The 25,505-nt window shown below is 40.9% G+C and overlaps 1 long non-coding RNA gene across 1 annotated transcript; it reads left to right on the top strand.

Annotated features, from left to right (window-relative positions):
- Window positions 1–53: 53 nt before the first annotated feature.
- On the top strand, window positions 54–25,285 carry LOC134502660 (uncharacterized). The gene is made up of 3 exons (XR_010068474.1): window positions 54–141; window positions 22,194–22,292; window positions 25,085–25,285. It is a non-coding gene; the product is annotated as an uncharacterized LOC134502660 (long non-coding RNA).
- Window positions 25,286–25,505: the final 220 nt, after the last annotated feature.

Genomic DNA, 25,505 nt, shown 5'->3' with positions numbered 1-25,505 from the left:
TCTCTCTTTCTCTCCCTCCCTCCTTCCATCTGTCTCTCTGTGTAAGTCTGCCTGTCAGCTGTGAGCAAATGCTGGTTGCTCAATCTGCTTTTAAGAAGGGAAAAAAGGGAATGAAGTGGAAAAGAATGCTAGAACAAGCTGGTGAGGAGTTAGTTAGCATCTACACACCATATATTCATGCTAGAATGTCTGGATGTCTGCACATTCTGAATTACAAATAAATGCAGTTGTTAAGAGTATGGGGGAGAAAGGAATAACAAGATCTTAAAGAAAAGCATGTATATGGGTGGGGGGTGTATTTGTTGAATGTCAACCTCCATTTACTTTGACAATGAGATTCACACCAAGAAGCAACCCAAATATTCTTGTTGAAACAAACAGGCAACAACAGGCTTTGGTTTAGCAAAGTGCCAAGGTTGTGTGGAACCTTCTCCCAGTCTCCTACCTACTGGAATCTTCTGTCCAAGCCTTGTGTCCAGACTGAGGTCCTTGGGCATATGGGAGGGCATGCCAGAGAAAGCAGAGGCATGCTGTCTGGAATAGCTTGCCAAAGTTTGGGATAAGCCAGGCTGGAGGATGTGAGTAGCACCCTCTTCCCTCCATGGTGCATGCCAAAGCATTTGATGCGTGACTAGCACCTCCTCCAGAGAAAAGCAAAGCTAAGCACCCTGGTCATTTCAGATGGCTTTTGGATGAGCAGGACAACATTATTAATGGGGCAATTTTGAGGGAGAGTTTTATCTGAACCTTTGTGAAGCACCCCTTTGAAAATTTGCACAGTCCTACTAATAGGCATTTCTCTCTCCCTTTCTCTTTGTGGCCAAATCTTTAGGTTTTTTTGGTCGGACATCTATTTTGAAAAAAGAGAGTTTGTGTGGCTTCCTTCAGTGTGCTTGTTACTGTTCTGATTAGATGGTGCTGTTGTGTGATTGTTTAAAAAGATACATATGCTGCTGTCTTTCAAACACTTTTGGAGCAGCTTGCACTGAAGATCAGAAAACACTTGAAATCAGCACTGGGAAAAATCTGAAACTGATAGGATTACATTGCTAATGGTACCTAAGTGCCCTTCTTCTACCATGTTGGAACCAATGGAGCTCTTGAATAGAGAAAGTGTAAAGCTTCCTTCCCAAATCCCTTGTTCTGCATAATTCCCTTTTTCTCAGTGGGTAGAAATAAAAACTCCATTGACAACCCTTCCCTCCTCTGTGTGGCGGTTTTATGATTTATTAAATAAATTTATAGGGCCACCCATATAACTCTAGGTGCCAAATGGAGATAAAACAGAATATAGTTATTCAAATCAATTAAATTAACCCTCCCCCTCAAACTCCAAGTTAAAACCCCTATAAAGATCTCATTATCAACCTATTGCCCACATCCACATCAGAGCTCCATTAACATTTGGGCCCCAGTGCCTGGTGGAAAAAATCAGGTCCTTGGGGCCATCCATATCACTGGGGGGAGGTAGTTCAGTGAGGTAGGTTCTACGACAGAGAACACAGGTACACTTGCTAGGACCCATCAGATGACATTTCTTCATTGAGAGGACCTGGAGGCAGGTCCTTTAAATACAGAGTCTAAAATTACCTATTATAAAATTACCTAAGAAGCCTTGTGTGGCGCAGAGTGGTAGGCAGCAGTACTGCAACTGAAGGTCTCCCCACGACCCAAGTTCGATCCCAGCGGAAGCTGGATTCTCGGGTAGCCAGCTCAGGTCGACTCAGCCTTCCATCCTTTTGAGGTTGGTAAAATGAGTACCCAGCTTGCTGGAGAAGGTGACGACTGGGGGATGCAATGGCAAACTACCCCGCTCTATAACCTGCCAAGAAAACGTCATGAAAGCAGCATCCCCCCAGAGGGTCAGGCATGACTCAGTGCTTGCACAGGGGACCTTTCACCTTTCACAAAATTACCTAACTGGCCACTATGGGCAAAATGCATTCAGTAAGTGTATCAAAGCACCCCAGGAAAGAATATATACATTATATAAATATTTATTTATATAAAACAACAGTTTTTAAACATTTTGACATTTCAAGAAATCATCTTGCTTTGAATCTTTTTTTTTTTTTTGGTTTAAAACCAGCATAGTGGCAGCTGGTGTTCCCCAAAAGTGGGAGTGCTCCCCATATCTTCCATCTGATTCTGTCAATTATGCCCACTCAACAGTTCCTCTGATGGCCTAAAAAAAAAAGCAAAAAAAAAGAAAAAGCAGTCTGATTACCGAGATACAGATAATAAAAGTAATTCTCCCGTTTTAATGACTGTGGTTCTGAGTGTGGCAGAATGCTTAAAAAGGATTAAAGATAAGGCAGTCATTATAGATTTAAAGGTTTTTTTTAAAGAAAACTATATCTAAATTCATTCCATTTATGCATTTTTGATGCTTATAAAACTTACCATTAACCTGTATTCATTTGCCCTCAGAAGGAATTCCTACTGTGTTCAAGGGGGCTTATTCCTTTTGTGTAGGACTGAAGCCATAAATGTCAGGGTGGGGTGGGGGTGGAAACAGGAACAAAAAAATGCCATTAGCCCCCCTCCCCCTTTTGGCATCCTCCCTAATCTCTAGGGATGATGCAGCCAAAATGTGGGTATTTTCTTTTATTTTGAAGCGCTGAAAGAAGTTTAGGGGCAGACGCTTAAATCAACATTTCACCTCTTAAAAAGCCTGAACTAACCACAAGCCTGGAATCATAAACTCCACCCACTTTGGGAGTGTAGCCCTTGGTATGTTGTGCAAAGCCTAGTGTGGCTCTCAAGCCAAAAGAACACGGGGACCCCTGTGCTAAGGCATATAGTGGTTTACAGATGCTTGTGAGAGTTGTGCATGTAAAACTCCCCTTTTTTAATTCCCAAGACACCACATTGGAATCTCTGCACTAGTGATCTCATGTAGCAAAGGGTCTCGGAAAGAGGTGTGGCACAAAATATTGCATGGATCAGTGGGAAAGTTGAATCCCCCCCCCCTCCTCCATAGAGGTGGTATGGAGAAACCCAACCTAAGAAGTTAGCCTTTTGGGTTTCTCTTAAATATTCCAACTTTCAATGATCTGTTAAATATTTTACTTTATGAGTTATACTGTGCTGATCATGTGGATTTAAATATAGCAAGTTACAAGAGTGATATAGAAAAAGTTGGTATACTGGTCATGCAAATGAAACTGGTTGATGTCTTAATACTTAAAGGGGACTTACAAGTATCAAACCAGAAGAGTGATTTAGATAACCTTTTCTTACTGGATGTACAAATGACATCTGTTAAAGTCTTGAAGAATTCTCTGAGAATGAAAAGAAATCAAGTCCTAGGACATTATTTGAAGGGATTAAAAACCAAGATTGTTAAAAGTACAGGGAAGGAATACAGAATTGGCTTATTTGATCAAGGTTAAAATAGATGTAGTTATTTCTGGTAACCTTTAATGGAGTTTTGCTGATAAGGAATGAATGACGAGGCTTTTGGATTTTGTTCATAGTTAAGAGATGAGATATGGGCTGAAGAGAGTATTTGTTGTATTTTAAGAGATGGTGATAAGTTACTAAAATTGATTATACTTGCTGTGATGAAGGGGGAAGTTACTTCTTTGTATACTTTCTTTTTTCCCTTTTCCCTTTTCCCTTTTCTACACTTCTTCTTTTTTCTTTTTATTGTTATATTTTTGTAGTTTGTATTTTTTTAAATTGTACTCTTTAATAATAATAAAAAATTAAAAAGGAAGAGTGCTGAATTTAGTGGGAGAAGGGCCTAAATTAGAAAGGCTGGAGTGAAACAGTTTAATATATTGATTATCTGGTAACAGATGAACCAGCCTGATGAATTGGGGACAGCTTGGGCTGCCAAAAAGGCCTTCACAAATTTCAGGGGAGATGGGTCTTTAATAAAAGAGAAGCTAAAACACAGATAGCCAAACTCTTTTGCTGTCAGAAGCCATGCTGCTCCTGAGTCCTCCTCCTCCTCATGATGTGGTGACCTTATTGAAGGAAGCAGGGCAAATCATTCAAACTCAGAATGTGCGACTGGGAAGAGAACTTGGAGATATCTAGTCCAACCCTCTGCCCAGGGCAGGAATCTGGGCCTCTCAGTCTGGGTCCCTCATTTTCTTCTGGGTGCTGTGGGTTTTCTAAAACCCATGTTTAACCAGATCAGTTGAAGACTTAGTGACTTAGTGAATTAGATGGTCTCCCTTTCTCCTGGTCATTTAATGTACTTAATTTAGCTCATTTGGTGATCTCTGACTGTTGAGGGAAGTTGCATCAACCATCCATATTCTTTTCCATCGACCTTTTTATTCACTACTAGACAACCTGTGACCTGTTGGGTCATCCTTTGAGAGAAAGGTAGTGCAGTCTGATGTGACCAGAATGAACATTAAATTTTAGCCTGACCATATTTTTTTTTACCCCAATGCTGGACGGTCCCGTGATCATCTAAGCAGAGCTTATATCATAAATAGAGAAATAATTGTAGTGGCAAATGAGCTTCAATAGTAAGTCAATATTTACTTACCTAAACAGATAAACAAAGGGATGCGGTGGCGCTGCGGGTTAAACCGCTGAGCTGCTGAGCTTGCTGATTGGAAGGTCGGTGGTTCGAATCCGCGTGACGGGGTGAGCTCCCGTTGCTAGTCCCAGCTCCTGCCAACCTAGCAGTTTGAAAACATGCAAATGTGAGTAGATTAATAGGTACCGCTTTGGCGGGCAGGTAACAGCGTTCCATGTAGCCATGCCGGCCACATGACCATGGAACTGTCTATGGACAAACGCCGGCTCTTGGCTTTGAAACGGAGATGAGCACCGCCCCCTAGAGTCGGACACAACTGGACTTAATGTCAAGGGAAATCTTTACCTTTTTAAACAGATAAACAGAAAGACCACGGGCAGGCAAAAAAGCAGTGGGAGTGGGAGGGACTTCCAACTTCCTGCTGGCTTCCCCATTGACTTTGCTTGTGGGAAGCTGGCAGGGAGTGTCGGAAATCATGATCACTTGACGGTGGGGATGTTGCAACAGCCACCATTTTGCGAATAAAACTGGTCTGAAAATTGTAGAAATTTCAATTCCACAGGGGTAATGGGTCCTGGATTTTTTATGCATTCTTTAAATTAGCTGATTTTAGGTACCTTGATTAAAAAAATGTGTTATAATGCACCATTTGGGCTAACTTGAGGGTACAAACAGACAAACAGATAAACACAATGAGAGCTTTAGTAGTATCTAGATAGATAGCACAAAGACTGTGATCTCTCCTTTCTTGCCAATGAGTTGTGTAGAAGATAATGATCTCATTTTCTGCTTTTTAGTCGGTAAGTCAGTAATGGTATCTAGGAGCATCACAAACTTTTGTGAATTGCTACTTCAATTTGTCTGAAGGTCCTATAATTCACTGTGTAGTACAGCTTCTCATACCTGAAATACTGGGTAGAATTGTAACCATTTTCATGCATAGCTTCATGCATGCATGCATGCATTCATGCATTCATGCATCCATCCATCCATCCATCCATCCATCCATTTTTAAGGGTTATTTCTCAACCATCTTAATGGTTTAGCCAACATTAAAGCAGCATTGTAATATCTCAGTATCTCAGCATTCAGTAATCTTGGACTGTATTTATTTAATAGTTAAGTAATATTATAATTTTAGCTTTTCTAAGTTTCTTCATTTTCTCCTGCATCCTAGTGTTTCCATCCTTATAGAGTTTTAGTCTACCTTCTTTATTCTGTATTTTGCCTCAGTCTTTAAAAAAAAAAACAACTTTCCCCCCATGCTGTGTAATTCTTGTCATGGAAGTGGATTTAATATTGGTCACTGACTTGAATAAAATCACCGCCACCACCACCACCACCACCATCTCATTTGGTTAGTTTGTAATTCAGTGCTTTGTGCAAGCTCAGAAAATTCAGCAACTGCATTAAGTGGGTTGCATGCACCCAACCAATTTGCTCTTTTCTGTAAAAAGATCGGACAAATCTTAGTGCACATTATTGGCAGGGTAATCTGAAGATTAGGGTGCATATGTCTGGTCATGGGCTATGGGTTGTTGTTAATGCCTACCTGCAAGTTGCCTCCCCCTTCAGTCAATTTTTGATTGCATAAGCAGAGGTAGAGATAAGCCATGTTAGCGATTATATCAAGGTAGAGGGTAGAGTGAAATAAAAAGAAGCAGAGCAAAACAAAAAGTTCACTCATACACAGTGCAGTACAACTGTCAGGACAAAATAAACTGAGTGCTAGGTAAACAAAGAAATTAGTCCCATGGCACTGGCTGTACACTTGCATCCACAAAACAGTATGGCTGAATGTGGGAATGTGGATTCTTTTCTTCCATTCCATTTCAGCACAGCAGGCATAGAAGTGGGTTTCTAAGAAGTAACCCCTAGATGGATCTTTGTGTGGAACATCTAGGCAGATAGCTTGAAATGATTCTTCTTATGGTGGGAGTACATATTCTGCCACTTGGTAAGGCTGAAAGGTTGGTGGCCCTGTCATCACTAAGGGGTCCGTATGTAGGGGCTTGTGTGTTGGGTCAGCAGCTAATCTTGGTGCTTTCATTGCTGCTCTGGGAACCCATGTGCATCTGGCTCCATTCAAATGCTGGTTTTGGCCTATGAAGCCCTGTGTGGCTCAGTTCCCATGCAGATCCAGGACTGTCTCTCCTGCCCAGATTTAGATCTTCTGGGTGCCCATCCCCACAGCAGTGTCAAAAAAATCAAGACAGCAATTGCCGCAGCATGATTGAAGCCCCACCGCTTCTGTACATGCATCCATCAAGATAGCATGCATGTGCAAAGGAGCATAGCTTCAGCCGCATTCTACAATTGATATTTTTGACCCGTCCTTGCAGATAATAATCCCAAGAGGGATGTAGGGAGTCCCTGTCCTCCACAAGGTGAAACTAAGGGGCCTGGAGGCATTTCTTTTTAGTGGTGGCCCACCTGTCTATACTTTCAAAAGTCAATTAAGATCATATTGTTCCAATGAAACAATATGCCTTTATAAGCTGACATCTAAAGGTTAGTTTTTAGGGTTCTTTTACTGGGCTTGATTTGTCATGGGCTTTTATTTGTTTGTCTTGCAAACTGTCCAATGTCTTTGGCGAAGGTGGTAGATAAATCTGCATCTAAATATACAATTATTTAAACTAGATGCACTGCATGAATACGTGACTCAGAATGGAGTTCGTGAGCTGCATTTTCCATTTTCAACTGCATCAGTGCCATTTTCTGTATGCCTCGGGGAAGAAGGTGCATAGATGCGTATGATGTGTTGTTTTACAAAAGTGTGACATCCTTGCCTTCTAAAGGCACTCCAAGTTTGTATTGTGGATCCTTAGCTCTGCTGGCTCATTATCCTGTGACCTTGGAGCTGTCTCTTTTGACCACCCATGTTCAACCACATATAAAATGAAGGTAAATTCACAGTGATGCCAAATGGCAAACTGTATGAGAAATAGCTAAGGGAAGGTTGGAAGGAATTATGATTAGCATCCCAGCTGCACATTGTTTTCAATCTGCAAAACCACCTCTCAATTTAAATGTGACCAGGCAGATCTGGAGAATAAATATAAAGAGAGAGAGAAAATGAGAGAGAGAGAGAGAGAGAGAGGAAGAGAGAACCAATGTTCCATTGATCAGCCTTCTAAATTATTAGACTTCTTTCCCTGAATTCACTTTTAGAAGTAATTGTAGGAAACTGCAATATAATGTTATGTTGAAAATCACATTTATCAGTAAGACAGTAGGGGGAAGGGGGAAAAAACAGCAAAGGCAATGGATTAATGAGATATTATTTTATATAATCAGTTGCTAGAGTGCTGAATGTACTCTTCACAGTCTGGAACATTTATAATGTAGCCTAATTTTAATTTTCTCAAGAATTGAGCTTCCTGACAAGAAAACCAAGAACATGGATAAAGGATGGCTGGATGTTGGGTTGAATCCAAGCTAAGTTAATTAAACTTTGTTTATTTGTTTAGTCGCTTCCGACTCTTCGTGACTTCATGGACCAGCACATGCCAGAGCTTCCTGTCGGTCGTCAACACCCCCAGCTCCCCCAGGGACAACTCCGTCACCTCTAGAATATCATCCATCCACCTTGCCCTTGGTTGGCCCCTCTTCCTTTTGCCCTCCACTCTCCACATCAGCATCTTCTCCAGGGTGTCCTGTCTTCTCATTATGTGGCCAAAGTATTTCAGTTTGGCCTTTAATATCATTCCCTCAAGTGAGCAGTCTGGCTTAATTTCCTGGAGGATGGACTGGTTTGATCTTCTGGCAGTCCAAGGCACTCTCAGAATTTTCCTCCAACACCACAGTTCCAAAGCATCGATCTTCCTTCTCTCGGCCTTCCTTATGGTCCAGCTCTCGCAGCCATATGTTACTACGGGGAACACCATTGCTTTAACTATGTGGGCCTGTTGTCAGTGTGACGTCTCTGCTCTTAACTCTTTTATCGAGATTGGTCATTGCTCTTCTCCCAAGGATTAAGCGTCTTCTGATTTCCTGACTGCAGTCAGCATCTGCAGTAATCTTTGCACCTAGGAATACAAAGTCTTTCACTGCTTCTACATTTTCTCCATTTGCCAGTTATCAATCAAGCTGGTTGCCATAATCTTGGTTTTTTTGAGGTTTAGCTGCAAACCAGCTTTTGCACTTTCTTCTTTCACCTTCATCATAAGGCTCCTCAGTTCCTCTTCACTTTCAGCCATCAAAGTGGTATCATCTGCATATCTGAGATTGTTAATGTTTCTTCCAGAGATTTTAACTCCAGCCTTGGATTCCTCAAGCCCAGCTTGTCGCATGATGTGTTCTGCATACAAGCTGAATAGGTAGGGTGAGAGTATACAGCCCTGCCGTACTCCTCTCCCAATCATAAACCAGTCCGTTGTTCTGTGGTCTGTTCTTACCGTTGCTACTTGGTTGTTATACAGATTCTTCAGGAGGCAGACAAGATGACTTGGTATCCCCATACCACTAAGAACTTGCCACAATTTGTTATGGTCCACACAGTCAAAGGCTTTAGAATAGTCAATAAAACAGAAATAGATGTTTTTCTGAAACTCCCTGGCTTTTTCCATTATCCAGTGGATATTGGCAATTTGGTCCCTAGTTCCTCTGCCTTTTCTAAACCCAGCTTGTACATCTGGCAATTCTCGCTCCATGAACTGCTGAAGTCTACCTTGCAGGATCTTGAGCATTACCTTACTGGCGTGTGAAATGAGTGCCACTGTTCGATAGTTTGAACATTCTTTAGTGTTTCCCCTTTTTGGTATAGGGATATAAGTTGATTTTTTCCAATCTGATGGCCATTCTTGTGTTTTCCAAATTTGCTGGCATATAACATGCATTACCTTGACAGCATCATCTCGCAAGATCTTGAACAGTTCAGCTGGGATGCCATCGTCTCCTGCTGCCTTGCTATTAGTAATGCTTCTTAAGGCCCATTCAACCTCACTCTTCAGGATGTCTGGCTCTAGCTCACTGACCACACCGTCAAAGCTATCCCCGATATTGTTATCCTTCCTATACAGGTCTTCTGTATATTCGTGCCACCTTTTCTTGATCTCTTCTTCTTCTGTTAGGTCCTTGCCATCTTTGTTTTTGATCATACCCATGTTTGCCTGGAATTTACCTCCGATGTTTCTAATTTTCTGGAAGAGGTCTCTTGTCCTTCCTATTCTATTGTCTTCTTCCACTTCTGAGCATTGCTTGTTTAAAAATAATTCCTTGTCTCTTCTGGCTAACTTCTGGAATTTTGCATTTAATTGGGCATATATCCTCCTGTTGCTGTTGCCTTTTGCTTTCCTTCTTTCTTGGGCTACTTCTAGTGTCTCAGCAGACAGCCATTTTGCCTTCTTGGTTTTCTCTTTCTTTGGGATGTATTTTGTTGCCGCCTCCTGAACAATGCTGCCAACTTCTGTCCATAGTTCTTCCGGGACCCTATCTACTAAGTCCAGTCCCTTAAATCTATTCTTCACCTCCACTGCATATTCCTTAGGAATATTAGTGAGCTCATATCTAGCTGATCTGTGGGTCTTCCCTAATCTCTTTAGTCTGATCCTAAATTGTGCAAGAAGAAGTTTGTGATCGGAACTACAGTCAGCTCCAGGTCTTGTTTTTACTGACTGTATGGATGTCCGCCACCTTTGGCTGCAAAGGATGTAGTCAATCTGATTTTGGTGTTGTCCATCTGGTGAAGTCCATGTATAAAGCCATCTCTTAGGTTGTTGGAAGAGAGTGTTTGTTATGCAGAGTGAGTTGTCTTGGCAAAATTCTATCAGCCTATGTCCTGCTTCATTTTGTTCTCCCAGGCCATACTTACCTGTAATTCCAGGTGTCATTTGACTGCCCACCTTAGCATTCCAGTCTCCCGTGATGAAAATAACATCTCTTTTAGGCGTGTTGTCCAGTAGGTGCTGCAGATCCTCACAGAACTGCTCTACTTCAGCTTCTTCAGCATCTGTGGTTGGGGCATATATTTGGATCACTGTGATGTTCGATGGCTTGCCCTGAATTCGAATTGAGATCATTCTATCGTTTTTTGATTGTATCCAAGCACTGCTTTAGCCACTTTACTATTAATTATGAAGCCTACTCCATTTCTTCTGTGGTCCTCTTGTCCACAGTAGTAGATCTGGTGGTCATTTGATGTGAAGTGGCCCATTCCAGTCCATTTCAGTTCACTAACACCCAAAATGTCTATCTTTAATCTTGACATCTCACCAATAACCACACCCAATTTGCCCTGGCTCATAGATCTTACATTCCAGGTTCCAATGGTGTGTTGATCCTTAGAACATCGGATTTGCAATTCACCACCAGCACCGTCGGCCGCTAGCCGTCCTTTCGGCTTTGAGCTAGCTGCGTCATCACGTCTGTGGCTAGTTGAGCTCATCCTCTGTTCCTCCCCAGTAGCATTCTGACCATCTTCCAACCTGGGGGTCTCATCTTCTGATGGTATACCGACATATCTCTGGTTGTTCTGATCCATTTAGTTTTCATGGCAAGAATACTGGGGTGGGTTGCCATTACCTTCCCCAGGGATCGCATTTAGTCTGACCTCTCTGTCATGTCCTTCCCGTCTTGGGTGGCCCTTCACGGTTTAGCTCATGGCATCATTGAGGTGCCAAAGCTCCAGCACCACGACAAGGTAATGATCCTTTGCTGAAGTAGTTAAACTTACTGCCACTGACATCATTTTGTCAAGTTAGCCAAGATTTAAATCCCAGTGATTTTAATGGCAACTAATTTCACCTAACTTAGTCCAAATCTAATTTACTATCTCCTATCTCCATGCAATGTTAGCATGTTTGAAGTAACATGATAAGTAAGTCAGTAAGTAGAATCAGAAGTAATTCTATCAACCATACCATTTCTTTTCATAAGTACATTTAATCATGAATACAGGCAAAAATAGCATTGACATTTTAAGCCCTAAATAGCTGAGGTCCCAAGAAACCACCTGCATATTTTTACTTCTCTTCTCTTCTCTTCTCTTCTCTTCTCTTCTCTTCTCTTCTCTTCTCTTCTCTTCTCTTCTCTTCTCTTCTCTTCTCTCTCTTCATGAAATTTATCTACTTTCAGAATCCTGACAGACTCCAGTTTACAGGCAGTTATTAACAATACACAAAACAACAATAACTAATAATACACTTTTTTTTTAATCCATTCATTCACGTCTAATTCTCAGAGACTGCCTGGACAAGTCCCTGAAGTTTTCTTGGCAAGATTTCAGAAGTGGTTTGTCACTGCCTCCTTCCTAGGGCTGCGTGAGAATGACTGGCCCAGGGTCACCCAGCTGGCTTTGTGCCTAAGGTGGGATTAGAATGCATGATCTTCCAGTTTCTAACCTAATGCCTTAACCACGACACCAAACTGCTATGTAATTACTTAATTTAGTTCATTTATTTTCCATCCTTCCTTTATTATTTTTATAAATAACTCAAGGTGGCAAACATACCTAACACTCCTTCCTCCTCCTCCCATTTTCCCCACTACAACAACCCTGTGAGGTGAGTTGGGCTAAGAGAGTGTGTCTGGCTCAAGGTCACCCAGCCGGCTTTCATGCCTAAGATGGGACTAGAACTCCCAGTCTCCTGGTTTCTAGCCCATTGCCTTAACCACTAGACCAAACTGGCTCTCAAACTCATCAAACTGGCAAATTACATTAATTTATTAAAACTGATGTAACTGATATCGGCTCCAAAGGTAGTTCCCAAAGGTGTTTCAGAACAGCCAGGTTTTTACTAGTCTCCAAGATCCATGATCATCCTGCCCCAGAGAGGGACTTGTGCTGAATCTTTTGAGGATCAGGCAGGCAGCCTGCCTTGTTCCTGGCCTGTACATTGTCAATTTCTTTGGAGAAGAAGGAGAGCTCGAAGCCATACCCCATGGTTTGTGGCCTCTCTGTTGGGGAGATAGGTGTCAAACCTCATATGTTTCTCTGCTTTATTGGATTTATGGGACCCAGCATCCTTATGAGCACAGATCTAGATTCTTTTCTTTCTTCTGGACTGTACCAGGGGACCAGAGGTGGTGAGGCTAGTCACAAGTGAGGAGTTGTTTCAGGAGCTCCTAGCTGGTTGTCATCTTGGCTCCTCCACTTGGAAGGCTACGAAGGTATATGTCTTTCCTCTAAGAAAACCAGAAGGCTGTACTTAACTTTTGTACTGAACCACTACACCAAACTGGAGAGCCAGTTTGGTGTAGTGGTGAAGGCATCAGGCTAGAAATGGGAGACTGTGAGTTCTAGCCCTGCCTTAGGCATGAGGCCAGCTGGGTGATCTTGGGCCAGTCACTCTCTCTCAGCCCTGGGAAGGAGGCAATGGCAGACTACTCCTGAAAAACCTGCCAAGAAAACTGCAGGGACTTCTCCAGGCAGTCTCCAAGAATCGGGCATGATTGAATGGATTAAAGAAAAAAGAAAACCCTTTTCCCTGAGGATGTTTTCTAACAGAGAAACAGTCCTGGGTACAGCAGAGTTTTGAGGAGTTTGGTCTGAGTCCTTTGGCCAGTTCAAGGAAGGTAAGGCAAAGGAGAGAGAAGAATCTCAAAAGGTTTCCTCCATCACATTTAACTGAATGTATTAACTGAAATCAGGATGGACTTCGGTGAAAGAAACGAATATAAGCTTTTCCTTTACTTCATTTTTCATCTTCTGTGAAAGGTGGTTGAAAGACTTGAGCAGATCCTCTCCTGAATACTGAAGATGCCATAACAAAATCCAGAGAAATAAAGACTAGTTGAGAGAAGGTTTTTATTTTATTTTCAGCAGACGTTCTGCACAATAATTTCCCAGGAGGGTCAAAAGCCCAGCCAATATTTTTTTTTCTTTCTTTCAAAAGAAATGTAACAAGTAGTGATGTTCCAGGTTATAGATGGAGGGGTGATATTGGAGTTTTATGGCCAATACTCGCTTCATACAAAGTGTTCTATCTGAAATGATAGGAAGCTCTTGAGAGAATAATTTGCAATTGCTGACAGTATTGCTATTTCACAACCTCTGGAATATATTGAGACTGACACCTGTCAGAGCTCCATTAAAAAAATTTCCATGGCTGTTAAAAATGTTACCATTAGCAACCTGCAAAATAGTTCCAATCAGGGACGAGTTAATCTTTCTCATTTTCTGAGGTTTGCCTATTACTGAAATTTTCCTGCATTTTCCTTACTAATTGTAATTCAGTTTTTTTTAAAAAAAAAACCATTGTAAAAATGTATATGCCTTCCTTAAAGCTGAATTTTCCCAGAGCTGCTTACAATGTATCTGCCGTTTAAATTTGGTTTAGACATTTGTTCAAAGGGGAAGATAATTTGGGAGAGATTCTGTTGGGTAGAATGCAAGAACGTTTAGAACTTATTTAGTTATGAGGTGTGTGAATGCCCATACAATCCTTTCCCTGGGCATCTGCAGCCTCCCTGGCTTCCCTCGTTCCATTAAATCTGAAGAGAAGACTCCTTTTCCCAAGGAGTTTCTTGGCTCTGCTGCCACTGTGGATGTTAAGATTCTTACCCTTGATAAAAGGTGGGAGATTTTTTTTTCTTCCCAGTAAGAAATAGAGACAGCATGGACACAATTTTTCTGCCCATAAATTTGATGAGGAACTTTGAAAGACCACTTTTGTTGAGCTGTAGATATTGCTCTTCCTTCTTGTTCCTTTCACTCAGCTCACCCAGAAAAGGCAGTCCAATAAGCAGCTAACAAGTTGGGAGAGCAGGATGGTCAAAAATAATGAGAAACCTCCCTCTTTTGTCTCAACAAAGACCTTATAATGTTGACCCTTCTTCAGAGGTCACACACTACAGCTGCAGACATCCCATTTTGCATTTTGTTTTGTTTTGCACAGGTTAAAGGGCAACAGGGGTGCCTTCAGGGGCTTCAGATGCTCATTTTGCCTTTTAAATCAATCCCAATTTAAATAGATTTCCTTATATACAAATGGCTTATGGCCCTGCCCACTTTGGGACTGTGGCCACGGGATGCTGCCAATTTGTTACAAGGGGCTGCTCAGTTGTGGATCACTGCCGTGGGGAGGAAAGTGAAGAAAGATTTTACTTAGTGATCCAGAAAAGAAAGACATTGTCTTTCTCTTGTTTTCTTTTCTCTGCTCTTTGTCTGGAACCAAGAGAGACAAGAGTGATTAATGCTGCCAGACAATAATGTTCAAGCTCACTTTTTCTTCCTCAAGGGTTTTTCTACTTGGCATCCTTATGTGAGACTGAGGTCCTGCTCTGGTGCGGCCTCCCTTACTTCCTTTGCTCCCTTGGACATGAGAAGGCCACTGTAAGCAGATCCTTTCTTGACACATCTATTTGCTGTGACTCTTGATGGTCACATTACATTTGATCAAATTATTTTGGGGGGACAAGGGCCTCTGATCATTCCATTAATTGTACACAGCCCACTTCAGTACCCTCTTGAGTGCAACCTTGAGTCAAGGCACAAAGCCTGAAGAACTAAAAGAAGTTGCCCAACTGCAAGCATGCATCTTTGCAGTTTGTCCATACACAGCCTTTCTCTATCCTGTTTTTTCTTTCCCCGTTTTTTGATAACCTGTTCTCCAATCTGATGCTCCTTAATGTGTTGAAACTAAAGTTTCCAATAGCCAGCATGGCTGGGATTTCTATGGCCTGCAGTTCCTATCCGTGAGAATACCAGGTTGAAGGAGAATTGGTTTATCGGCTTAGAGTAGGATGGGCAATCCACAGGCCATCTATAGCCACATTTTGCAGCCCCCAGGTTATCCCTGGATCATATTGTTAGTCTCCCTCCCCCATTTTTTCCCCTTGGACATTCTCTACTCTGGTCTTACTTAAAACGTAGCATGCAGAAGTAACTATATGGTTATAGTTACTTGCATGTCTTCTCCTGAATAGCACTGGATAACTTTTGTTAGGATGAGACCTGATTTTGTTAGATTGTAATCCTCATCACATCTGCCCACTCATCACCATTCTTGAAATGGTAAGGACCAAGTTCATTTTAACCCTCTTCCAAATCTCTGTGTCAGCCACATTATTCCATATACCATTTTAAATGAGGAACAAGAAACATTTGTACAAGTCTGGACAATTTATTGGAATTGGTCAAGATATATCATTTTCCATTGTGTTGTTTATTCATTTAGTCGCTTCCGACTCTTCGTGACTTCATGGACCAGCCCACGCCAGAGCTTCCTGTCGGTCGTCAACACCCCCAGCTCCCTCAGGGACGATTCCGTCACCTCTAGAATATCATCCATCCACCTTGCCCTTGGTCGGCCCCTCTTCCTTTTGCCTTCCACTCTCCCTAGCATCAGCATCTTCTCCAGGGTGTCCTGTCTTCTCATTATGTGGCCAAAGTATTTCAGTTTGGCCTTTAATATCATTCCCTCAAGTGAGCAGTCTGGCTTTATTTCCTGGAGGATGGACTGGTTTGATCTTCTTGCAGTCCAAGGCACTCTCAGAATTTTCCTCCAACACCACAGTTCAAAAGCATCGATCTTCCTTCGCTCAGCCTTCCTTATGGTCCAGCTCTCGCAGCCATATGTTACTACGGGGAACACCATTGCTTTAACTATGCGGACCTTTGTTGTCAGTGTGATGTCTCTGCTCTTAACTATTTTATCGAGATTTGTCATTGCTCTTCTTCCAAGGATTAAGCGTCTTCTGATTTCCTGACTGCAGTCAGCATCTGCAGTAATCTTCGCACCTAGGAATACAAAGTCTTTCACTGCTTCTACATTTTCTCCCTCTATTTGCCAGTTATCAATCAAGCTGGTTGCCATAATCTTGGTTTTTTTGAGGTTTAGCTGCAAACCAGCTTTTGCACTTTCTTCTTTCACCTTCATCATAAGGCTCCTCAGTTCCTCTTCGCTTTCAGCCATCAAAGTGGTATCATCTGCATATCTGAGATTGTTAATGTTTCTTCCAGAGATTTTAACTCCAGCCTTGGATTCCTCAAGGCCAGCTTGTCGCATGATGTGTTCTGCGTACAAGTTGAATAGGTAGGGTGAGAGGATACAGCCCTGCCGTACTCCTTTCCCAATCTTAAACCAGTCTGTTGTTCCGTGGTCTGTTCTTACTGTTGCTACTTGGTCGTTATACAGATTCTTCAGGAGGCATACAAGATGACTTGGTATCCCCATACCACTAAGAACTTGCCACAATTTGTTATGGTCCACACAGTCAAAGGCTTTAGAATAGTCAATAAAACAGAAATAGATGTTTTTCTGAAACTCCCTGGCTTTTTCCATTATCCAGCAGATATTGGCAATTTGGTCTCTAGTTCCTCTGCCTTTTCTAAACCCAGCTTGTACATCTGGCAATTCTCGCTCCATGAACTGCTGAAGTCTACCTTGCAGGATCTTGAGCATTACCTTACTGGCATGTGAAATGAGTGCCACTGTTCGATAGTTTGAACATTCTTTAGTGTTTCCCTTTTTTGGTATGGGGATATAAGTTGATTTTTTCCAGTCTGATGGCCATTCTTGTGTTTTCCAAATTTGCTGGCATATAGCATGCATTACCTTGACAGCATCATCTTGCAAGATTTTGAACAGTTCAGCTGGGATGCCGTTGTCTCCTGTTGCCTTGTTATTAGCAATGCTTCTTAAGGCCCATTCAACCTCACTCTTCAGGATGTCTGGCTCTAGCTCACTGACCACACCGTCAAAGCTATCCCCGATATTGTTATCCTTCCTATACAGGTCTTCTGTATATTCTTGCCACCTTTTCTTGATCTCTTCTTCTTCTGTTAGGTCCTTGCCATCTTTGTTTTTGATCATACCCATTTTTGCCTGGAATTTACCTCCAATGTTTCTAATTTTCTGGAAGAGGTCTCTTGTCCTTCCTATTCTATTGTCTTCTTCCACTTCCGCGCATTGCTTGTTTAAAAATAATTCCTTATCTCTTCTGGCTAACCTCTGGAATTTTGCATTTAATTGGGCATATCTCCCCCTATCACTGTTGCCTTTTGCTTTCCTTCTTTCTTGGGCTACTTCTAGTGTCTCAGCAGACAGCCATTTTGCCTTCTTGGTTTTCTCTTTCTTTGGGATGTATTTTGTTGCTGCCTCCTGAACAATGCTGCCAACTTCTGTCCAGAGTTCTTCCGGGACCCTATCTACTAGGTCCAGTCCCTTAAATCTATTCTTCACCTCCACTGCATATTCCTTAGGAATATTAGTGAGCTCATATCTAGCTGATCTGTGGGTCTTCCGTAATCTCTTGAGTCTGATCCTAAATTGTGCAAGAAGAAGTTCGTGATCTGAACTACAGTCAGCTCCAGGCCTTGTTTTTACCGACTGTACAGATGTCCGCCACCTTTGGCTGCAAAGGATGTAATCAATCTGATTTCGGTGTTGTCCATCTGGTGAAGTCCATGTATAAAGCCGTCTCTTAGGTTGTTGGAAGAGAGTGTTTGTTATGCAGAGTGAATTGTCTTGGCAAAATTCTATCAGCCTATGTCCTGCTTCATTTTGTTCTCCCAGGCCATACTTACCTGTAATTCGAGGTGTCATTTGACTGCCCACCTTAGCATTCCAGTCTCCTGTGATGAAAATAACATCTCTTTTAGGCGTGTTGTCCAGTAGGTGCTGCAGATCCTCATAAAACTGCTCTACTTCAGCTTCTTCAGCAATCATTTTCCATTACTTGCTGACTATACATTTTGTTTAAGTCTTTGGCTGGGTTTTCTTTCTTGAGTAGATGGGGATTTGAATCAAATGCCATCAGGATGGCTGCCTGGCTTTGAGCATTGGCTTCTGATGTGCTGAGATGATGGCCTTATCTGAGCAAGGGATAATCTTGAGAATCTCCTGGACTATGATGTTTTGAGAATACCTTTAGGTGAAAGATACAGATGTCGCATCACAGATGAAGCACTTTTTTTTTTTTATTACTGGTAGGATTCATCACAAGCCAGGCAGGTTCTCTATTCTGATCTATCTTGGTCAAAAAGGTTAATATGTAGGCAGACTTCCTCCATGAGATTTTTTTCTGTTTGTATACAGCTGGGGTAGGACAAAGCATGGAGGATTCCCACAGAGAAAACTCCACAGGGTAGTTCTCATTGAAGACTGTGTAGGAGGAAAGCCATGTTAGTCTGTGGTAGCAAAAAAATCAGCTCACAAAAGCTTATGCCCTTGAATCAAATGTGCTAGCTGGAAAAGGTGCTACCAGGCTCCTGATTTCTTGCTCCAAGGGACAGGGGTTGCCTATATCTGCTTGCACAGCAGGGTTAGTTGATTGTGGTGGAAAACATGGTCACAGTTGGCCAAGATTTATGCTTTGCTGATCTGTCTTGAAAACAGGATTGCTGATTTTTTTTTTAAATGGTGTGTGTGAATATTATCTGGCTGAAAGGATCTGCTAAGTGCCCTAAGGAAACTACTTAGTCCTTTCACAGAGATAAATGGCAAAGATAAACCACATTTACACACCATTCAAAAGAGACAATAAAAAAGCTAAGAAGGAAACAAAAAGACCAGAACCCATCCTCTCCAACAGGCAACACCCAGATAAGCAGGGATTAACACCAGACAAACAATCAAGCAGGAAACAATACCCTAACCAAGGAACTACCAACTCAGACAAACAATCAAGCGGCAAGCGGCCTAATCGGGGGCCTACCAAGGAGAAAACCACACCCCCACTAACACTGGCAGGGCAAACTACAATTTTCCTTGTATATAAACAGGGTGCAAACCCCACACTCACTCGCACCGATGATGATACCTAGTTGGGTAATGAAATGTCTGCAAGCAAACACCCAAGCTCAGAGAGCACCACGGACTCCACAGTTCAACCTGAGCCTCATATATTCTCTTCTATTGGATAAATACCATTGTCAACATTTAACTGACAAACATAAGAGTATACGTGATTAAGGTAGTTAATAGTAAGTGAAGTCTCCTTTGACTTGAGCTTGACTCCAAATGTCTTCAAAGACACCTTCATGTAGTTTTCTTGACAGGAATATGGAAGTGGTTTGCTTTTAGCTTTCCCCAGGATGCTTATTTTAACTTTGTCTTACCTCCCTTGGATTATCTAGTGGTCTCCCATTTGACTGTTAACCAGTTCCTGCCCTGCTTGAAGTTCAGAATCAGTGAACTTCAGCCAGCTACTGCCTTCTAGCTGGACAAGGAAATTTAAGGCATGGGAGGAATTGAGGAATGGTACTTTGAAGCCACAGGAATATGATAGCCTTTGCAGACATGTGTGAATCCTCATAACTGTATGAGAATGCTGGGGGACAGTGAATGAGAGTGAGTTTTTTTAAAAAAACAATACTTGTCTGTCAAATCTGTAGGAATTTAGGATTGTCCAATGAAACACCTCTATTTTGGCTAGCAGCTACCTTGAATATGAAAGAGAATATTTGGAGGTATATGTTAGTCATGCTGCTAGTTTTCTTGAATAAAGTGAGATTTGCATCTGAATAAAAATGCTCCTCTTACACCTCCCCTGTTTACAGGTAATGCTACCCACTATTGAATAATGTATGTATGATTACGACAAAAGCTTGTCTTCAAGCATCATTTGCCTTTTCCAGGATCTTGATATTTAACTTGTAAAGTCTGCAGGGAGAAACAATTAAGCTTAATACATCATGAATCAAGTTTTTAAATGTATCCTCAACACCTTCCTTAAATAGAGATGAATCAGAGAGAATATTTTATGAGCATACTGGAAACAAATAGTGTAGGTTAAGATAATAAAGACAATTATGGGCTCTAGGTGAATGTTTTTTTATTTATTTCCATGTTGATCATGAAGGACAACTTTGGTGAATTTCCTGACTTGACTATTATAAGTGAGATCATATCTACTCTAACATGGCATAGAAAAACGTGATTTTGGACAGAGAGCTTAGACATTCAAAATAATTGGGGGGGGGGGCTTTGGACTATAATTCATGGAATGTCTGGCAGGTCAAAAAACTCAAGATGGCAGTCACAGCCTTGTGATGAAACTCTGCTCCTTTTTTACATGCATCATGGTGAACATAAAAAGGGGGGCATGGCTGTGATTTCATAGTTTTGGCCACCATCTTGCAGACACCCCTGCTTAACTTGAAAGTCTATCCCACTAATCACAGTGCAACATAATTCTTCATAAGATTACATAGGATGCCCATGTCCTCATATGGTGTCCTTTTTATGATGCCCCAAGATGTGCTCTGATCTCCTCAATTATTTCTAAATTTGTGGGTCACACTGATAGATTTTACGTTTATTTCTTTTTAAGGGATGATGATTCTACACTCACACACACCAGGTGGCCAAGTATTTTTATGAAGCTATACAATTACGCAAAACTTTTAATTCGATATATTGTTTTACTGTTTCATTGTGTTCCTTTTACCTGACAATGAACTGTTGAATTAAATTATTTTCTTTTATTCTGAAGGCTGGTCAAAGACTGTAATAAAGATATTCATTCATTCAATCTGGAAGCCTTTCCCAAATCTGTAATTTCTTTGCAGTTTTGTGCATGTACCTATGTAAGAGGAACTTAGAATAAGGGAAGCAGGACTAAACAAAAGCATTTCATGGAAGCTACAAGAAAAGCCTTACTTTCAAGTGAGGGAACAGTTGGGAATGAGGCAAATATTTTGCCCTCCCAGTGTAGTGGCAGAATACATTGCCTTTGCTCACAAGTGGCTTATTGATGTCACATAGTGAGAGGTGAATACCAGGTCCGTATGCTGATGAAGCAATTGAATTAAAACCCAGGTAAATATGGCAAAGGGGCTATAATCAAGCAAGTCCTAAAAGAAGAGCAAGGTGAAGGAGACTTGTGAAAGTGTCAAACGAATTCACACACCCATCATACACCCTCCCCACAACTCATCAGTGTGTATATATTTGGCACAGGCCTATTTAACATCTGAAATCAGCAATGAGGTTTTATTAACAAAGTCCAGTCATCATATTCTCAGACTACCCTTTAAAATTTCCTCCCTCCCTCCCTCCCTCCCTCAAATTCTTTGCTTTTTTAATTGTTCTTTAACAATTCTTGTGAGCTATTAAGGCTTGTCAAGAAGTCCACATAACATTGTTATTCACTTCTAAGCCTCCCATGTCTTCTCAGCGATTCTTACATAATCTTTATTAACTGGGAAGGTCATCTTTCTAAATGTAGAAGATGTCCACAAGTATTTTTTTTTTTTGAAAAAAGAGTTGGTTGTATATAAGCAATATTTGGTGTGTATGTGTTCTCTGGGTCCTGCATTTGATCTATTCAGTGCCATCTCTTGGTGCCATTTCAATATCTTCCTTAAAAAAATATTCTGTGAGTTCTGTGTATTCTACAAATAAAGGTTGGGGAGATGTGAAAAATAGAAAACCATAATTTACCAAGATTGCTAGATAAAATAGAGGGATAGAAAACTGACACACTGTTTAGATGGAAATCAATTGATTTTCTTGCTTAGCTTTGGTGGACTGATTAGAAGAAGGGAGAACAGGGATCTTTTCTCAGAGGAGGAAAAGAAGGAAGGAAGGAAGGAAGGAAGGGCTAAAGGAAAATGTAGTGAATCCCCCAACTTTTCTATGAATTCCCACTTTCAGAAATATTTTGGATCCCACCAATTCAAATGTGGATACTGTCCATGCTGTTCCTTCTTTCCCCTCTTATATATCTGAGCAGAGATATTGAATGTTGAATTTGCTGGCTGCATGCAAAGTAACAATTTGTTGCCTGTGCTTCTTTTCAGTATCAAAGGAATGACAAAAGAACATATAGAATAAATCATTGCTGTCCTCCTCTAAATTCAATTGGCAGGTTTCTGTGGCCCATCCCAGTCCTCAACAATGTAAGTACTTCCCTAAATGCACTAAGGAATGTTCAAGAGATCTTATTTTTTTCTGGGAAGCCATAGTTCATTTATTTTTTGCAAAAGTCAGTGCTTTCAGTTTGAGGTTAATACTTATCTTTAGTGTTGCTATGGCAGCAAAGTTTATTGTTCTTTACTTGCAACTTTATAACTTTGCCATCCAGTCTTCCTCGTGATGAACAACATATACGTATCATCTTGCCATTCTTCTAAATGTTCACCTCCCGGTTGGGTCTGAGTCACCATTTTGGACTGCCCGTTTTCTTTTCTAAATTATTTCTTTCCTAAACCAGATCTCACTTTTCATGTAAAAAGATGTCCGTGCCATTTTTGACATAGTAAGGACCAAATTCATTTTAACCCCCTTCCAAATCTCTGTGTCAGCAACATTATTCCATATAACATTTTAAAAGAGGTACAAGAAAAATTTGTATAAGTCTGGACAATTTATTGGAGTTTGTCAAGAGATATTGTTTTCCATTACTTACTGACTGTATATTTTGTTTAAATCTTTCTAAAGCAGCGAAGTCTGTGATCCAATCCTTGAAATGCCTGAGAAGAGAGCAATCTCCTGCCTTGCGTGAAAGAGATTACCTTATGACAATCAAGCCTCCTTAAGGAGGGCATTCAGTAGAGGTCATGCCACAAATGAGAATGTTCTTACTTTTGTGACCATTTTTTTGTGACCAGTTTATTTTGTGACCAGTTCATTCAGTACGAATACAGGGAAAAGACTTCAGATAGAGACCTAAGACATATAGGATAAATGTTCCCTGAGATACTCTGGTCTCAGCCTTTATTTATTTATTTATTTATTATCCTGCCTTTATTATTTTTATAAATAACTCAAGGTGGCGAACATACCTAGTACTCCTTCCTCCTCCTAATTTCCCCACAACAAAAGCCCTGTGAGGTGAGTTCGGCTGAGAGAGAGGGACTGGCCCAAGGTCACCCAGCCGGCTTTCATGCCTAAGGCGGGACTAGAACTCTCATACCACCCTGATTGGCTCTTGGGCTGAGAGAGAGGGACTGGCCCAAGGTCACCCAGCCGGCTTTCATGCCTAAGGCGGGACTAGAACTCTCAGCCTCCTGGTTTCTAGCCCTTTGCCTAGACCAGACTGGCTCTCTATATGAAGCAAATGTGCATAATCTGTGGCTTTCTAAATGTTGTTGAATGATACCTCCCATTGTTGGTCATGCTGAATGGGGCCTCCTGGCTATTGCACTAGAACAAATGTAATCCCAACTCTGATTTAGGATTTTTGAAGGGCAGCATTTAATAGGGCCTGGAAATGGATTGGGATCCATAAAGACATAAGGGTTAAACTTGCATACTCCCCCTTATTATTATCAGTATTCTGAAGAATGCTCAGCTAATGCTGGTAATTTAGGGTCAGTTCCACTTTATCTCAAAATCTAGGAATTGCCTATGTGGTTCTGAGCAAATCTTTTTATTTTTTGGCAGACTAAAAGTTATGAGATCAAATAATTCTATTTTTTTCAGCTGTTTCGACAATTCTATGGTTATAGTTCATAATGCTTCAAAAATTACATGGAAAAACTTGCAAGTTAATTCCATAATCTCTGTATTTTAATTGTTAAGTCCAGTCCTGATATCTTACAATATTTCCAGATGGTGAAAATGATTCCTTCCCCTTCCCCTTCTCCCTCTGTAACTGTTTCCAAGTCCGCTTTTATCTTTGGCCATTAGGCCAATCATTAATCTCTGTCTATGTTGAATCCCTTCTGAAAATTAGAGAACTAGGATGAAGAAACTGGATTTATTGTAGTAGTCCATATTTATGGAACAGATTGTTGCCCATGGTTTGGATGAGCCCTTTACTTCTTGCCTTTAAGAAGGCAGAGAAGATCATATATTTTTTTTTGGTCATATCTTTAGGAAATACTGTTTAAATTGGCCTTTTTGTTGTACTTTCGATTCCTTTAATCTGTTTTGTTTTGTTTGTTTTGTTTTTTTGTGATACAATATTATAAGTAGGCTTGAATCATTATATTTGATAGGAAAGCTTTAGATAGTGTTTGGAAGGATTTTGGGCATAGATTTCACACCAATGTATTGCCCATCTTAATCTGCCATTCAAAACATCTGCATTTTTGTGCCTAATAAGAGGATAAGCCCTGATCATTCAGCTGGTTGGCCATACTTAAGTTATTTTATCTATAGCTGAAATGTTAGAGTTTTTGGTTCATCCATTAACTCACTTGGGGGATTCATGTCAGCTCCTTTTGGCTGTGTTAGAATAATGTTACTTTTCTAGCATTCTAGTAAGACTTCCTGAAGAATTATTCCGATGGTGAATAATTGGAATGCACTATAGAAATTTTTTTTATCCAGGTCCAGACTGAAAAATCAAATATCACATGCTCATGTGCATGACTGAATTGTTATGATGTCCTCTGTTCTATCTGTCATTCTAATATAATAATAGCTTTGTGGAAAATATGGATGGTCAAGGGATATTATGGCATTTCAGCCAAGCAGAGTTGTAGTGTGGGTGTTTAAATAGGGCATTTGATTCAACAGAAAGAGGCCGGATGAATCATTGGCTTTTTTCACAAGTAGTGCTTTGCAAAATCCTTCTGGTTTATTGACAGCAGGGGACAGAAATGGCAAAACTTCTTTTCCTCTTTCTTCACTGTCAAAATTTAAATCAGCCAGCTGATTGATAGGGTTGCATTCTAGCATAGGTGATGCTAAATTACTCTGTGGAATTACCATTCACTCTTTTTTATTATTATTATTTCAACAGGGGATTGCCCTGTATATCAACCCTGTCAATACGATGATCTATTATTTATTCCTTCACCTGGAAGTGGCTTATAGTTCAACAGAAACAAGCCAGACTTGTTTCAGACATTCAACTGAAAAAAATATACAGCATGAAAGGAAAATTAAGGAAAACAAAGAACACAATGAGAGGAAATGTAACCATCTTAGATTATGAACTCAAACACGCTTGGTCATTTGTCAGGGATCCATAAAAATTAGTGCGGTTTAAATAAATAAATAAATTTCTTATCTACTCCTTTGACGGTCTCCGTCTCCTCTTTCTCCTTCTCTGTTGAATAATTAAGCACCCCTCTGCCACTGTTATCCCTAGTCAGAACTTGGTTGCTGCAGAACCGTATTTTCCAAAGAAAATGAAAAAAAGCTCAGTTTCAAATGTACAT

Source organism: Candoia aspera, chromosome 9 (genome assembly GCF_035149785.1).
Source record: "Candoia aspera isolate rCanAsp1 chromosome 9, rCanAsp1.hap2, whole genome shotgun sequence".
Taxonomy (NCBI): Eukaryota; Metazoa; Chordata; class Lepidosauria; order Squamata; family Boidae; genus Candoia; species Candoia aspera.
This window is presented reverse-complemented; position numbering and strand designations above follow the sequence as displayed.